A 17,017-nucleotide genomic window follows, 5' to 3' on the forward strand; every position below is an offset into this window, starting at 1 on the left:
AACGGGGGGCCCACAGATTAAACCTGAAGACTGTGACCCCAAGCCCCTAGGGAGTGAGAGGTGAGGACAGGCCAGCAGGAGTCAGGTGTGCTTTGGGGGTGGTGACTTCTCAGGCGGGGCATCTGATTCTGGTCCTCTTTGAGAATTCCTCACCGAGGGGCTTGGGGAAAATGAGGGAACTGGCATCTTTCCACACAGTTGAGGACCTGGGGGCGTGCAGAGGCTGTCACAGGTGGCCCAGGCCATTGGGATAAGAGAAAAGCATGGACTTGAGATATCTCAAGGAGGGAGAATTAAGAGGGCTTGAACACTGATTGGATGTGACCAGGGACATGTGACACAGGACACATTTTCTTTCCAATGGGAGGAGGAAATAACGATGATCCCAAGCGTGGTGCGACCGGCCACACCCTACGGGGGCTTTCTGAGGGCAAGTCCCCACATTGCAGACCATGCCCTGGTTCAGAGAAGGCATCCAGGGAGAGGTAAGGAAAGAGCAGGCTCTGCCGGAGGTCAGTGGGGCCGTGGTGGCTGCCTCCTGCCCTCTTTCAGGCTGCCAGATCCCTGGAGTCAGCGGGCATGTTGGGGTGCCCAGAGGAGCCCCACACCAGGTGGGAGGGTGGGAGGGAGTCCTGGGAGCTCTGGGGCCCTAGTTTGCTAAGGGCAAGGTCTTCCACTCAAGTCCTAGCCCAAGGACAGAGGCCTCAGCAGGCCACAGGCCTGTCCATCAGGCCGGTCCTGGAAGCTCTCCAGGGTCCTGGGACACCCTGACCCAGGCTCCTCGGTCACAGAGACCAGACCTGCTGGTCTGACAGCTGTGAGCCTCTGCTTCCTGGCCTGAGGATATGCTGGTCACTTCCTCCTGCCCTCGCTCAAACCCTGGTCTGATGGACATTGGTGCCCCCTCTTCCTGCCCAGCTTCGGAGTTCACTGCCGGGCTTGCCTGCCATTCCTGGGAAAGAGGAATTACCAGCAGGTCTCATAACAGCATGGCTTCCTCCTGGACATGAGAAAGCAGAAATCAGAAGTGGCACCGTTGGGCTGTGAGCCCTAAGCTCAGGATACAGACCTGGATGCCCCCTCCTCATCCCATTTCACAGATTGGGAAACAGGCCCAGAGAGCGGATGACATTTACAGTTGCTGGGCAGAGCTGGGAATAAGCCTGTCCACTGGTCTGGTCCTTGGAGGAAATGAGTCTCACCATGTTAATGAGAGTCATGATGGGGTTCCCCTCACTTCCAGAGCTCCCAGCTGCACCCCAAGCTCCCCAGGATCTTCCTCACCTGCAGACCTTGGCTCGTGCGTCCCTGTCTAGCCTGCCTCCCAGGCCCACGCCACTGCTTTCAGCCACTTCACACCAACGAGACGGTGGCTCCCCCAAGGCGGGAACTGGATTCCCTCTTCCCTGAGATCCAAGTCCACAGCAAAGCCTTGCAAACTTGAAGAATGTTCCTTTCCTAGGGCTGGGCCCAGCTGCTGGGGCTTGGAGGGAAATGTGCCATTTAGACGTCGGAGCTGCCTCTGCTGTAGCGCCCAACCTGGAGCGCTGTGCCTTGGTCACCACCTTCTTCTCAGCCTGCCAGGAGATCTGGGTGGGCCCCGAGGCAGGAAGAAGAACCCGGGGACCCAGTCTGTGTCAGGCCTCCAAAGCTGGTGCCCCGGAGGACTGCAGAAGCCCCTCTCCTCTCTCCAGTGCGTCTCTTGTGTCTTTCCCATAATGGCCAGCAGGTGGCACCATATCCCCAGCTTTGCCCACCTCATGTGGCTTTGTAATTCTCCTCTTTGCTGGGGGCAGGGCTGCAGCCCAGGACGGTCCCATGAATCCTGCCAAGGCCCCTTTGTGGCTCTCTTCCTGCCTCTGCTGGTGGTTTCTGGTGGAGTGGAACGTCTCCCAGGGCTGGCAGAGTCAGGCCCTTTGAACACAAGTTCATGGCATGCCCCTTGCTCCAGCTCCTTGCTATCCTGAAAGGCCTCTTGGTTGCCCAGGCTGTCTGTTCTCTGTGGCCTGGGCTTCATTTCCCACCTATTTCTATGTGCTGTGCACTACATGGGGTGCGGCACACACATCAGCTCATGTATTCATCACACAACTGTGTGAAGCATGTACCCATTGTATAGATGAGAACATCAAGGTCAGGAAAGGGCACTCAACTAGCAAGTGGCTGAGCTGGGCCTGCAGCCTGGCATCTGTCTGACCCAATCCTGTGTTCTTGCACTGGACTGTAGCCATGTCCTAGAGGAATTACTGATCTTAGGCAAAGGAGCCCATATCTAGGACCCTCCTTGCATCTTCCTCCACCCCAACCCTGGGGCACTTTGTCCATCCATGTGAAGCCTTAAGCTGAGCACGAAGGGAGAGCCCAAGAGAGCAGTCTGGGCCTGACTGGTTGGGGGTGTCTTATCCTGACCACCCCATGACTTCTGTGGTTGCAAAGAGTGGGGGTCAGGCGAGGGAGCAGCCATGGGGACCGCAGGGCAGAAAGGGTGCTCTCCCAGTGTGCTGCTTCCCCACTTGCTTCTCCCCGCCCGTCCCTCTCCCTCTCCCCGACTGCATTCCTGTTCTCAGCTCTCTGGATGCCTCTCCCTCCCGACCTTCTGCTCTTAGTTCTTCCTTTTACTCTGTCTCTGCTGCTCAGTTAGCTTGTCTTTCTCTCTTTTCGTGTCTCTGTCTCTCTCCAACAGAATTGGAGTTAAGTGACAAGAGAAAAATGATCCTCTCCTGCCAGGGTTATTAAAATCATGTTCTACAATTGAGCCGCCAGAAGCGCCCCGGTTAATGACGGATGATGAGGCCACAGCTTCCCTACAGCTGGAAGTGAGGCGATAGGCTGGCTGCGGGATTACCACCAATTACTCTGGGCAGAGAGGGAGCAGCTCTGCTTCTCTCCTTCAAATCACCTCCCTCCTGCTCCGGGGAGATGAAGTCTCAACCTTGGTAGGGAGGATGGAGTTGGGGTGTAGGGGAGGAGGGACTAAGTCCCCGGGAGCCAGCATCCCTCACATCTATGGGGATTATTTCCGTTTACCCAGGGCTTCCACATCTCCTTACAGCGGCCTTGGAGGCAGGCAAGGCACGATTCTGAGCCCTATGGAGATCAGGGCTCAGAGAAGTTAGGTAACTTGTCCAAGGTCACACAGCCAGTAAGTGGCAGAGTTAGTACTTGAACTCCCAACTCCAGTGTCTTTTTTATTCATTAGTCAACCTCGTTACCATGAATGGAACTTTGGAAAAGAAAGATTTTGTTTGGCGGAAAATGACAGACCTTGGTCAACCAGGCTTTGATCCTACTGACACCATGATAAGAGTAAGCAATTATACTGCAGCAAAGTGGATTCGAGTTACACACTGGGAAGGACTTCCCAAAGGAGCGGGCACTAACAGAGACTCTCAAGTCTGTGGTTTTGCCTTCCTTGATGTTCTTTCAGAAAAAGAGGGACCATCTTGGCAGTCTGTCTAAGCTAGACAAGGTGCCGGAGTTATGGAAATCTGTCCAGTGGAGGTTGAGGGCCCCAGGGGTGGGATGCGCCAGCATCGGGGAGACTTGACAGAGCAAATTGCAGAAGAGATAAGGGGGCCCATTTGTTAGACCCAGCCCTGGGGCCCAGAGCCCTGGGAGTGTGGGTGGGAGAAACCAGGGTCCTTCGGGTTGCAGATGCTACCTGTGTGGGTGGGGGTAGCATGAAACCCTTCCACGTGCAACTCATTTAAATGTCCCAGCCTCTCTTTGGGTAGCAAATGAGGAATTATTGTCCCCATTTTGCAGATGAGGAAAATGAGTCTCTAAGAGGTGAGTGAGTTAGTTAAGGTCACGCCCTAGTGTCCCAGTTCCACACCCTGGCTCTTTCATGCCCCAGGCTGTGAGGAGGCGACCGGCGGCCGCAGTGTCCCTGGGCCTGCAAGCCGCCCCCAGCCGATCCCCCGTCTTGCTCTGGCCTGACCTCTCGGTCCCTAGCGGCCCCCAGGGGTGGGGTCGGGGGCTGATGTTGGCACCGCGGTCTGTGCAGGCAGGACGAATGACTACCTCTCTCCCATCTGGATTCTATTATGTTTCAGTTTATCCTGGTCAAAAAGCACAAGATGAACATCTGAAGGAAGAAAAATATAATCTCCGAGAAAATTGGAAATATATATCATTGTTTGGGGCCAGGGGCTCCGAGGCCCTGGAGGCTGGTTCTCCTTGACTGATCGCGCGGGCCTGGTCCAGCCCATCTGGGCACGTGCGGATCCTCTGCCTGATGGCCGCCCCACGGGACCCGCAGGGGATCTCCCTCCTGCCCCTGGGACTCCGTCCAAGACTTGGTCTCCTGGGTGTGTATGTGGGGGGCCCTCCTGGGGAAGGAGGGGAGAGGAAGGCGCTCGACTTCTTTCCCTGGGGACACGGGCCTGTTCTGGATATTTCTGGAGCCCTCAGATTGTTCCCTGCAGGAGAAATACCCACTTCAGCGCTAATAGCTAGGGTGTATTGAGCCTTTCCTACGTACTAGGTACTCTTCCAAGCACTTTTCGTGTATTCTAAGGACTTTTCATCTTCTTTATTCCTCACACCGACACATCTGATAGATGAGGAAGAATAGGCCCAGAGAGCTGAAGAAACTTGCTCACATGCACGTGCCTAGAAAATGGCAGAGCCACCCAAATGCACTGCTCAGCCCTGAGCTATAAAGCCTCCTTTCATTGGAAAGAGAAAGGGAAGAGGGAGAGGGAGAGACCGTGTACCTGGTGAGTATGTGAGTGATGGTCCCGGTGTAGGACAGTGTCTAGACATGGCTCTGTGTGTTCCTTGTGTACCTGATTGTGTGTAACTGTACCTGTTCATTCATCCATCCCTCCACCACCCACCCACCCACTCATCTCTTTCCCTCCCCCTTCCCCTCCCCCACCCACCCATCTATTATCTATCCATCCACCATCCATCCATCTATTGTCTCTCTCTTCATCTACTATCTATCCTGCCAGCCATCCATTCATTATCTACCTGTCTATCTATCTGTCATCTCTTTCTAAGTGTGGGGTCACACGTATGTCGGGATACTTCCAAGTATGTCTGTGTATACCAGACGTGTGCACATCTGAGTGTGTCTGATAGATGTCAGTATATATTCAGGTGTCCAGACATGTGACCCCCTCCACTCCCTCACCAGAGACTCTTCCCTACACCTGAAAAGCCACGTGAGGGAGAGGCCTAGGCTCAGCAAGCCTGCCCTGGGCCCTGGCTCCCTTTCGAGCCCCAGCAGAGAGTTAATTAAATCCCTTTCCCCTCAAGTGTGGTAATTAGTGATAATGGTTGGGCTTCAACCTGGCAGCTGAAGAGGTTCCCGCTGTGTGCGTGTGCGTGTGCGTGTGTGCGTGTGTGTGTGTGTGTGTGTGTGTGTGGTGGTGGTGGGGTGTGGTGTGTGTGTAGGAGGGCCTTCCCAGCTCTCACAGCTCATGGGGAAAGGAGGCGGGCTCTTCTCCCCCTCCATGTCTCCTGGTCTGGGGGCTCCAGAAGACGGGGAGTGTGGTGTGTCTCCTGTCCACCTGCCTAGAAAGGGCCCGGTTGTGGTACCCTTGGCCTGAGTTCTTTGGCTCTCTGGGTGTCTGTGTGTGACTGAGGGTGTGCTTGTGTGTGTGTGTGTGTGTGTGTGTGCGCGCGCACAGGCCAGTGTGCACCAAGGACACTAACCTGTGTGCCTTGCTGTGTGCGTATAAATGACCGCATATGAGCAACAGTGACATGAACGGTGTGTCCTGGGATTGTTCAGTGTAGCCCTGATCCGTGGACCCCAAGTTTGTGTGACCATGACATGTGACGGATTGTGTGTTTGTGGGTGTCTTCTGTGTGTCTCGAGGTGTACCTGACTGTGAGTTTGTGCTCAGGAGGTGTGTGCCTCTGTGTGTGTGTAACAAAGAACGAGGAACAGCAGGGCAGCCCTCTTCCGGGCCTGACTGACACCCCAGCAAATAAATGTGACAATGAAATATAGTCCTGGAATTGCTTTGAACGCTCCTTCAAGCAAGCGACTCGGAATAGGTGAAGTTGTAAAGTGTTCCCCGGGGAGCTGTGGCAGCTGAGTGAAAGCCTGTCCCTGCTCCCACCTCCCTGCCCGCCTGGCTCTCCCCCTGCGGCCCCAGGGCTCATCCTGGCGCACAGGCAGGAGGACCGGGGGCCCCATGTCCACGGCCTGACTGGAGGGTGAAGGGCAGAATTGATCTGCCAGAGCTTCTTGCCTCTGTTTTTCTTGTCTCCCTCTTCAGAATGGAGAGCCCCAGAAAAGGGCTCCATGTCTCTGTTGAATGTGGCCAGAATATGTCCAGACCCCATGCTGTGCCCTCAGACTGGACTCCCCGAGGACAGGCCATGTGTTCTGCCTCAGACTGGACTCCCTGAGGACAGGCCGTGAGTCCCCCCTCAGACTGGACTCCCTGAGGACAGGCCGTGAGTCCCCCCTCAGACTGGACTCCCTGAGGACAGGCTGTGAGTCCCCCCTCAGACTGGACTCCCTGAGGACAGGCCATGTTTTCTCAATCAGACTGGACTCCCTGGGGACATGCCATGTGCTTCCCTTCAGACTGGACTCTCTGAGGACAGGCCATGTCTCCTCAATCAGACTGGACTCCCCGAGGACAGGCTGTGAGTCCCGCCTCAGACTGGACTCCATTAGGATATGCCATGTCTCCTGCCTCAGACTCGACTCCCTGAGGACAGGCCATGAGTCCCCCCTCAGACTTGACTCCCTGAGGACATGCCATGTCTCCTCAATCAGACTGGACTCCCTGGGGACATGCCATGTGTTTCCCTTCAGACTGGACTCCCTGAGGACATGCCATGTCTCCCACCTCAGACTGGACTCCCCGAGGACAGGCTGTGAGTCCCGCCTCAGACTGGACTCCCTGAGGACATGCCATGTCTCCCACCTCAGACTGGACTCCCTGAGGACAGGCCATGTCTCCCCCCTCCGACTTGACTCCCTGAGGACAGCCCATGTGTTCTGCCTCAGACTGGACTGTTTGTGGTGGGCTACATCTCCCTCCTCATTCCGGAGGTTCAGGGGGCACAGCTCTGCCTCCTTCTCTGACAGGAGCTCCCTTGAAGGTAGAGATGTTTCTTCTGAGATGGGGAGACCCCTCAAGAAAGTGTCACGTGTCCCTCGGCATGCCCCAGGCACCGTCCAGCTCGCACACTGTCAACGCACATCTGGTTGTATGCACACAGGCGTGCGTGCACGTTTGGAAGCTGAAGAGTAAAGTTTGCGTGGGCCTTGGCTTTGGAGACCTTGGTTCAAATCCCACATCTGGTAAGTGACTAGCTGTGACCTCAGCAAGGGTCCCCTTCCACCTCATCCCTCTGGGAAGCTGGAGGGAGTAACAGCTTCCACGAAGCCAGGCCGCTGCTTAAGGCTCTGGCCAATGGGCTGAATGAGATGTCTTTTTTTTTTTATTTTTATTTTTTTTGCGGTACAAGGGCCTCTCACTGTTGTGGCCTCTCCCGTTGCGGAGCACAGGCTCCGGACACGCAGGCTCAGCGGCCATGGCTCACGGGCCCAGCCGCTCTGCGGCATGTGGGATCTTCCCGGACTGGGGCACGAACCCGTGTCCCCTGCCTCGGCAGGCGGACTCTCAACCACGGCGCCACCAGGGCAGCCCAGCGATGTCTCTTTTGAGTCACAGAGACGCCTCTGCTCACTGTGCACTCCCAGCAGCACCTTTGTTCTAATCCGTTAGCCCAAGGGGGCACCTCGTTAAAATTCACCCCCCAACAGGAGCACAGGCTGCAGTGGCCATGGGTACCTGGGTATGGGGAGGACCAGCGAGACAGGCATGTGAAGCACTTGCTCCTTGCCTGGCCCGTGGGAGCACCCATGGCACCAACATCACCTCGGATGGTTGGCAGTGAGGGACAAGGTGTGTCGGTGTGAAAGCTGCATGGGGGACACTTTGGTTTCTTTGTTTCGCTTCTTTATTTTGGGGTGACCATCTGTCTTTAGAGCCAGAAGTTGTATATATATGTGTATGGGTGTGTGTGTGTGTGTGTGTGTGTGTGTGTGTAGGTGTGGGAGAGAGAGAGAGAGAGAGAGAGAGAGAGAGGAAGCGCTGGGAAAAGTAGACAGGGGCGGGGTAGGGAGGGGGCGTGAGAGGGAGACGCTCCCCTTTCCCTCATGCTGGGTCCTCTACATCCCCTGCACGGACATCACTGGGGTTTCCACTGCCCTTTCTGGGAACGTGCCTGCATCTCTCTCTGTGCACAAGGGATTCCAGGCCGTGAGTTGTGAGTCCAGGCCGCGCACGGGGGGAGGCTCTCGCCCTCTGTCCTGCCTCTCCCAGAGCGAGTCCTAGGAGGGGCTGTGGCCGGGGAGGGCCCTCTCTGCTCCTGCCTTGTCCTTGGGGAGTGGGGCTCCTCCTGCCCAGAGGCAAGACCACGTGGCAAGACCAGAAACCCCACGAGGGCCTGGGTCGTGGCTTCTTCCCCGAGACAGCCTCAGCTCCTGGCACATAAGTAGCTGCTCAATATTCGTCTCATGAGCGTGTTTGGACACCAAGACCCACCCCCTCATAGCTGTGGCTTCAGCGCTGTGGGTGGTGTGACAAAAGTTAAGACCAAGACTGCCTGGCTGGCAGAACGTTCTGGGGGTTTTATCGACAGGTAGCGTGTTCCACAGGGTGAGGGGCAGCAAAGACCTGGGTCCAGCCTGACCCAGAGAGAAGGGTTTCGTACCGGCTTTGTAAGCCCCAAAGGGGCCATAACTTTCATATCTCCTCCTACCAATTTCATCTCCATCTCAACCAGACATCCTGGCCCCCATGACTTTTGCTCTTCATCCTGGAGGCTCTTAGCCCAATCTTTAGTCTTCCAAATGGGCCATCAGTCGACTCCTTGGCGCCCTTAGCCAAACTTGAAAATTCCCCAATTCTAGGCTGTGCAGCCCAGACACAGGGAAAGGGACGTTCTGCCTTTCCGGATCACGCCCCTGTTTACGGGTGGCAGTAATTAGACCCTGGTCGGGAGGCCTCTGGGTTTAACAGAGGTGTGAAATCTAGCCAATTTAGTCGGGAAGAAAAAGAACAAAGGAAGCCATTACACAGGTGTATGATCATTTAACACAACTCTGGCTTTCCCTGGGAGGAGCACGAGGGAAGGAGCCCTGTCTGCCCACGCCTAGGTCGCTGCTAATTTCATTTTAATATTAGGCCATTGTATGATGAATAATTACATCCCTCCGCAGAGCTCTCCAGAGATGGGAGGTGCACGTGGGGAGGCAGAACCCAGAGCATCGAAAGCGCTGGGTTTGGCTCCTCTGCTGACAGTGGGGTGACCTCGCATAAGTTCCTGAGCCACTCTGTGCCTCGGTTTCCTTGTCTGTAAGATAAGAGGACACTTACGTTGCAGGGTTTTTGTGAGTCTGAAATGGGATTATGCACACAAAGTGCTAAGTCTGTTGTGGAGCTAAATATTTGATATTATTTTATTGTTACACTCAGGTGTCTGCAGGCATGCATGTGTGTGACCAACACCCCTGTATGTGTGTATGTGATGGACGCCTGTGTGTATGTGCGTGACGGATACTGTGTGTGTGTGTGTTGTGATGGACACCTGTGCATGGGTGTGTATGTGATGGGCACCCGTATGCGTGTCTGTGTGTGATGGCCCCCGGGGAAGGTTGAGGTCTGCGTATGAAAGAGCCGATTGGAGGAGACAAACACTTGCCTGGGAAGTGGGTTCTGTGAGTTTGATTGCTGTTTCTACCATATGCTTATTATGGGTGACCTTGAGCAGGCCATTTTTCCTGTTTCCTCATCTGTAAAATTGTGCTACAATGATAATGGTAATCATGGTGAATGTTTAACGAGCGCTCACTGTGTGCTGGGATAATGAACCTGGGCCCGGCCACCTCCCAGTGCTGGCATTAGCCTCAAGGGTGGTACAGAAGTGCTTTCCCAACCAAGGTGTCCCGGGCACTCAGGAGCGGAGGTCCTTGGGGATGTACATGCGTGAGTGAGTGTGTGTGCACAGCAAGGTCTCTCTCTGAATCTGTTTCCAGGCCAGGCTGAATGAACACACACCTGTGTACAGACAACTCCACGCGCCTGTACACACACACCACCGTCATGGCCACAAATGTGGTTTCACACACACACCCCCAAGTCAGTGCACACTTACCCACACCTCCCCACACTGGCCCTGTTCCATCCACACACTCACTCACACCTGCGCAGTAGTCCAGGCACTCCCCGCTCTCATAATTGGCAGGGGCTAAGCCACGTCCTATCCCTGGGCGCCTGTCCATAACTAACTGGTGTGTTCGTTTGCTAGGCTGTACCACACACTGGGTGGCTTAACAGAAATTAATTTTCTCACAGTTCTGGGGGCTAGAAGTCTGAGATCCAGGTGTTGGCAGGTTTGGTTCCGTCTGCGGCCTCTCCCCTTGGCTTGCAGTCTCATCTCCCTGTGTCCCCACATGGTCTTGTCTCTGTGTGTGTCTGTGTCCTAATCGCCTATTCTTTCAAGGACACCAGTCATATCGGATTAGGGCCTACCCTAAGACCTCATTTTCCCTTCATTACTTCTTTAAAGACTCTCTCTTCAAAGACAGTCACATTCTGAGGTCCTGGGAATTAGAACTTCAATTCAGAAATTTCGGGGGACACAGTTCAGCCCATAACACTGGGAGAGAGAAACTCTCCAGCATAGGGTTCTCTCTAGAAAACCCTTTGAACCAATCCTGCTTCCATTTCCTCCTCTGTAAAATGCGGATCATAACTGTGCCTACCATACAGAGTTGTTGTGAAAATTAATCAGTTAATCTACAGAAGTGCTTAGGGTGATTCCTGGCACACAGTAAGTGCTCAATAGGTATTAGCGGTTTTGTGATCATTTCTTAGTATATATTATTGAGTTTTACATTTGCTGCATTATAGGTGATGCTATGCCTGTAATGAATAGTAGGTCCAGGCAGCCAGAGGCTGTGAGCCAGGCCCAAACCTCTGAGGTGGGTTCCCTGCTTAGTACCAATGGCTTGAAAGAGTGTGCCTACACTTGTCAGGTTTTGTTTGCATACCTCTGGTGATGGGGAGCTCATTTCCTACCAGAGCAACCTGGATAGGAAGTTCTTTCTGACTGCTGCCCTGAGTAGCAGTGTGTCATTCTGCCCACGCTTCCTTCTTGTGCCCTCTGTGGCCACTCGGCAAGCCTACACCCATTTCTAAATGGTTTCTCTGGAACAGCAAAGCCTGCAATATTTCTTTTGTTACCTAAGTTGTGGCCCAGCCAGGTCCTCAGCTTATGCAAGTGAGGCAGACTTTTAAAGAAAATGTTAATAGCTCTATTATTTTCCTTGATTTAAAAATGTAAAACACGGTCATTAGAAAAATTCAGACAATACAGAAAAATATGAAGAAGAAGGTAAAACCATCCATCACCCTAGCAACCAGAGATAACCAGTGTTAACATTTTTTACTTTAATTTTTGAATAGGCAGTACATTCACAGGGTTCAAAATTTAAAAAATTATAAAAGGGTATTCTTCAGGGAAAAATTTCCCTCCCACACCCCTGTCCTCTAGCCTTAGTTCTCCTCCCCACAGACTAAAAAATAGTTATTAATTTCTTATGTATGTTTCCGAGACATTTTAAGGTATATAAGGCTATTTTAAGATGTTTTAAGGTATTATCAGGCTATTTTAAAGGATATTTTAAGCTCTATAAGGATACACACACACACACACACACACACACACACACACACACACACACTTTTTCCTCCTCACCATCATTTCTGTTTACTGCTTTGTTTGCTAAACAGCACACAGTGGAACTCTTTTCCTATCTGTTTTCAAAGAGCAGACCTTTTACCTTTTCCTGTTACACTTCGTCTTCTTGGCCTGAATACACTGTTTTGGACTTTAGGAGTCGTTTGACATTCTTCTGTTGGCCCTTCTAGCTTTATGACATCTTGTCATCTTCAGATGTATTTGAAATGACCCTCTCCAATGACATGGCCTCCGAACCATTTAATCAACACTCAGTAAGCTTCAATCCACATATGACAGTATTTCACCCAGCCCACATTTTACAGAAATCAATGTGGCTCTCCCAGGGGAGCATCACATGCGTTTCTGAAATATCTAAAGTGTTCTCTCTTGCACCCCTCATCCCAGGACTGCTGTTCAAAGGGGATGTAATTTTTTTAAGGGAACCATTGCTGGCTCCTGGGATCTTCTCTTTTCTTCCTGAAATGTTCGCAAATGCCTGTGACCACAAACCACGGTGAGTACTCTTTACCTGCCAGGTATGGTAATGGACTCTATGTACATGATGACGTTTACTCCTCCAAATAACCTTATAAAGAAGGTACTATTAACCACCTCCGACTTACAGGTAAGGAAGCAGTCTCTGAGAGATGAAGTAACTTGCCTGAGGCCACACAGCTTATAGCGGGCAGAGCCCCTGCCTGGAGCCCAGGTCTGCTGGCTTCCAGGGCCCCCCTCTCGGCTTCCCCACTCTGCTGCCAGTGCTATTGTGTCTGCTGAATGATGTGCTGAGGAATTTCGCTGGGGATTGGCACCAAGCTTCTGCCCCTGTATCGCCGCCATCCTGTTGGGCCCGCTTGGCACCGTGGTCCAGGCTCCTTCGTGGGGCTTCTTCTTCACCGTCTCCAGAGGGGGCTCCAGAGGTGACCCACGCTTCTCTGCCCTTGTGAATTTCCTTAATGCAGCTTTGTGGAGTGTGAATTCACAGGAACTGCAGCAGCAGGTGTGAGCTGGCCATCCCACAGGACCACCAGGGCTTATGAGGACTTGGGTGGAGTGTAGGAAAGGGTAATGATTAAGGGCAGAGGTTTAGGGGTGAGACCACTCGAATTTCAGCCAGGTTCCACCTCTTCCTGCTGTGTTGCCTTGGACAAGTTACTTAACCTCTCTGCACCTCAGTCTTCACATCTGTAAAGTGGGAAGAATAAATGAGACAATGTGTGGAATGCTCAGTGTCCAGGAGGTGCTCAGGAAATTTACCATCCTCATTATCATGGCCATTCTAACCTCATTGTCACACTTCAGTTCCCCAGGCCCTCCTCTCTCTCCTCAGTTTCTTCCATTAGTTCTCCTCCAATGGAGCAGTTTAAGTCCTAGCCTGGGCAGGGTGGTGCCTCGGCTGTAGAGATCGACAGTCTTGGTCCCCATCCTTGAGGCTCCCAGTGTGGGGTGCAATGGGGCAGCCAGGACCGGGCAGAGGGAACGTGGGACTGGCTCTGTGTCCTCTCTCCCACTCTGCCCACCCCTTTCCATCAGCCTCCAAGGAAATACCAGTTGCCTGGTCCCTCCTGAGGGAAGGTGGTTCATAGATGCCCTCCTGTGGAGACACTAGCCTTGTGCCCTGTCTCCCTGCGTGGATCAGGGGCTTTCCTGGGAAGGGACCACTTGTCGTCCCTCAGACCAGGCTCCCCATGGCCTTGGCTACATCTCCGCCTTCAGCCTGGGGTCTCCAATGATGGGTGTGTGTCTTTCTCTTCTGCTGAGGTCCCCGGAACAGGGGCGAGGCTGCCCTGCTCTGACTGCTGTCTTGTCCCTCTCAGAATAGGGGTACCCAAAGAGAGAGGTTGTGCCTCTCCAGACCAGGGTCCTCTGGGAACATGAGTTGGGTCTTCCCCCTCAGGAAGCTCCCTGGGGGTCAGAAATGTATGTCTCCCCTCCCCTGGGAGATGCTCAGAGATACAGCCTGTCTCTTCGCTCTCAGTCTGGGGCTCTCCGGGGACAAGGGTTGTGATTTCTTGCCCAGATTAGGGCTCCCCTGGGGTCAAGTTGTGTCTCTTCCCCTCAAGCTGGGGCTCTTCTGGGACGGGCCTGACTCTTCCCCCGGACTAGGGCACTTGGGCTGGGCATTGTAGCCCCTGCTGCCGCCCGCCCTCACTGCCTAGCTGGGAGTTCAGTGCCGGGCAAGTAATTGAATTCCTGCACGTTAACAAGTCAATCATGGGGTCTTAATGAGTCTTGAGTAATCTCAGACATGCGTGTTCATTAAATAGCTGTCCTGCTTCTAATCTGCTGGAAGTTAATCACTGGGGAATTAGGAGGTGTCAGGCAGGGAACTTCATTAAGGCGGGGAGGGTGGGGCATGGCCGGGGGAGGGATGCCGGGCTTGGGGTGCCCTGCCCTGAGTCCTAGGACCAGGGGGCCCATCAGAGGAGTGGGGGCAGGGGCACAGGCCTGCAGGGATCCCACCTCCTCCTCCAGGCATCAGGGTCAGGAGCCTCCCCAGCCTCAGTGCTTGACGGCCCCCTTCAGCCTGGGCAGACTCCTGCACTCCTTCACCCCTCAGCCCTCAGCCTGGCCCAGCCTGGGCCTGCCCACCCCTGCCCCGCCTCCATCTCTCGTCCAGGAAAGCGCAGGAGGAGGCCACAACATACGAAAAGCAGACAGAGCAGGGTGAGTGTAGGAGGGCTCTGTAAACAGAGGTCCTCTAGATCCTCCTGGTGTTTGCCCCCCCGACCCTGCCTCCAACCCCCCCTCGCCCACCCTCCTCAGTCCCCTGGGTGGCAGAACCTCTACAGAGGGCATCACCTTCCCACCCACTCTGGCTTCCGGTGGGTCTGGCCAATGGGAGAATTCTGTCGGGTGGCAGCCTGTTGGTCCCTTTGTCCCTGCACCCACCCCTGCACACAGTCCAGTCATTAAACCTTCTCTTGGAGCCCTTTGAATGAGCAGTGTCTCTCCTGCCAGAGCCCTGACCGAGGTTTTTTTTTTAATTTATTTACTTTATTTTTGACTGCGTTGGGTCTTCATTGTTGCGCATGGGCTTTCTCTAGTTGCAGCGAGCGGGGGCTACTCTTCGTTGCGGTGCGTGGGCTTCTCATTGTGTTGGCTTCTCTTGTTGTGGAGCACGGGCTCTAGGTGCGTGGGCTTCAGTAGTTGTGGCACGCAGGCTCATTAGTTGTGGCTTTCAGGCTCCAGAGTGCAGGCTCATTAGTTGTGGCTCACGGGCCCAGTTGTTCCACGGCATGTGGGATCTTCCCGGACCAGGGCTCGAACCCGTCCCCCTGGCATTGGCAGGCGGATTCTTAACCACTGCGCCACCAGAGAAGCCCACGACTGAGGTTTTGAATAACCACTCGGGGCTTAGAATGTGGTCCCATCAAGTGTCTTGGTCTCTATGGCAGTTAAACATGGCTACGCCACACGTTCTTTGCTACTCCTCCCACTGAGAGTTGGAGTATGTTTTCTCTCCCCTTGAATTTAAGCTGGCCCCTGACAGCTTTTACCGACATCAAAAGCGAGACTAACTTCCAAGGCCAAATCTTAAAGAGAGCTGCAACTTCCACTTTTGTTGCTTATAATACTCCCTCTTGGAAGCAGGCTGCCATGTAAAGGTTGACTACCCTGAGACCACCATACTGTGAGGAAGCCCAAGCTAGCCACATGGGGCAGGGTGTCCGGGGGTGGAGGAGAGAGGCCATGTGGAGCAGTGTTTAGGCACCAGACATGGGAGTGAGATCTTGGACTTTCCAGCCTGATCCACTTGCCAGCTGAACGCAGCCAGTACAGGACCCCAGCTGAACCCACACGGAGCAGAAAAACCATGCAGCTGACTCCTGTCCCAATTCCTGCCCACAGGATTACAGAAATAGTAAATTGTTGTTTTAAACCACTAGGTTTGGGGATAGTTTGTTATGCAGCAGTAGATAACTGGCACAGTCACCAAATATATTCGTTTCTTAGGACTGTCATCCTCTTCTGAGGGTATTTGTCATTGAATTTAGGGTCCACTAATCCAGGATGATCTCATTTTGAGATCCTTACTTTAATTATATCTGTAAAGACCCTTATTTCAAGTAGGGCCACATCTTGAGGATCTAGGTGGGCATACCCTTTGGGGGCCACAATTCAACCTACTCTACTGGATAACACGGCCCACTGGGACCTCTGTGAGTCCTATGCTGGCAGTCCCACCTGGGACATGATTCTCAGACCACTGCCAGTGTGCATTGCTGTTCTCTGCATCTTTTTTTCTCTCCACTGGGGATAGAATCAGGGTACCTCCTTTGGCCGTATCCAAGCCACAGCCACATGTGCTGACCCATGTGGCCTGACCCAAGCACAGGACACTTCACTAGACAGACAGTCACCAAAGGTCCCCTTTCCCCAACACCTCTGCTTTGTGTATCCGCTTCCCATAGGAGAACATGAGGTTTCGTGTCAAAAGCTCTCTGCAATCCACACACTTGGAGATTGTAGCCTTCTCTGCTGGTTGGATCGCTCCAAAGTAGCGAATGGGGCTCGCCGATTGAGATGTGATCACAACTTCTCTGAGTCCTCACAGTCCAGCGCTTTGATAATCCACCCTGGAGTCTGCTAGGGCTTTGCAGGATTAACTTCTCTCTCCTCCAGGCCCCCACAGGGCTCCGGGGGAACATCTATTGCTGCTTATTTTATTCTCCGCTCTTTTTCCCATCAACTCTGAAGTCCATCCCCGGCCTGGAGCTGGGAGGACGAGATGCCGGCTGCTGGCTCGCTGCCGCCGGGGATTCTTCAGCTGAGTACCTACATATTGGGAGAGACCCTCCCTACTCCCAGCCAGATGGCAGAGGTGACCCGTTCACCAGCCCAGCTCACTATCTTGAAAGCTTCTAAAGGCAAGCTCTCATTCTGTAGTTTCCCCACCAGGCCTGGTCTACAGCCTTGGCTATATCCTTGTTTGGATTTGGTTTGTCCTGGTGGACAGTCCCCAGGGCCATCAACACTGCCTCTAGGTCCCTATCACACACGTGGGCTCTCCTCTCCTGAAGTCTCCAGCACACTCTGTGGGCCTAGGCAAGGTCTGGGTCTACGCCAGGTGGCGAATGTGCAGGGGGCTTGGTGATGGGGCTGAGGGCTGCGAGCCCCTGGCCTGTGGTTTCTAGAATCCATGTCCTTTTGGGACAGGGGGAGCTGCACTTGCTGCCCCACACGTGGACGCCACTGCCTGTTTCAGGCTCGAGGCCTCCTGTTGCTGACAGCACACACACACACACACACACACGAGTGTGCACACACCCTGGGGCTGCACTGGTCT

Source organism: Stenella coeruleoalba, assembly GCF_951394435.1.
Source record: "Stenella coeruleoalba genome assembly, chromosome: 1".
NCBI lineage: Eukaryota > Metazoa > Chordata > Mammalia > Artiodactyla > Delphinidae > Stenella > Stenella coeruleoalba.